Here is a 1,030-nt window from a genome sequence, read left to right on the forward strand (position 1 = left end):
TGGAGTAATAGTACAGAACAGGAGGCAATGTGGGAATTGGAGGAAGACATCCGAGTACGGTATCTAGAATTGTTTGGTAAGTAAATTTCGGGGACCAAATTCTTTTAAATATGGGAGAATTGTAGCACCTCAGAATTTTACTTAGTTTGATAGTAGTATCTTATGCTGTAGTATTATAGTTTTCGTGGTAATTGGTTCAAGCCGGGAATTATTTAGAAACTCATAGAGATAGTTATTTTATTAGGTTTAACCTATAATTTAGAAATATTAATTTTATCATAAGGTTTAATTATTGAAGCTAGTCCTAGAAATATTATTTATTATAACCTAAGGTTTAGATAGAATAAGTAAGAGTGTGACATTTTTCACATGTATGTTTATTAAGGATTTAAGGATTTTAGATGAATAAAATAATTAAGGATAAACCTAGGAAGTCTAGAACCTTCCCTCAGATGTTAGGATCTTGTATTACTTAGTCAAACTGGTTTAAACAACTTCAAGTGTGCTTAAAATATGCACAAACGTGATTTAATATATCAGCGTAAACCGATATATCGCAGTTATAGGGGTCGATATATCGCCTATGTTGATATGGAAAACACGTCGACTTCGCACGAACGAACCCACGAAGCCTCGAGAAATAGGGGGCGATATATCGGCTCCATCGGGCCATTTTGAAACTCCGTGAAATCCGAAGATAGAAACAGCCCTTAACAACTTGGACTTTCTCTTGAACAATTTTGACCGAGTTCTGGGAATCTGTTAAGCAGAAAATTCCATTTTTATTCATTTTAAAGGGAGTTAGTTTTACTCCTTGAACTCTATAAATAGGAACATTCACTCAGCCATTTGCATCATCTTTCAAACACTTCTCAGAGCCTCCAAGCTGCCAATTTTGTTCTAGAGAGAAACACTAGGGTTTTGGGGTTAAAAGCTTTCAAATCTAAGCTTTTCTAAACACTTGGGAAGTAAGCTATAGTGTGATTTTGGTATTGAGGTATAAACTGAAGCTCTAAGCTATCTAAGGTAC

Source organism: Humulus lupulus, chromosome X (assembly GCF_963169125.1).
Source record: "Humulus lupulus chromosome X, drHumLupu1.1, whole genome shotgun sequence".
Taxonomy (NCBI): Eukaryota; Viridiplantae; Streptophyta; class Magnoliopsida; order Rosales; family Cannabaceae; genus Humulus; species Humulus lupulus.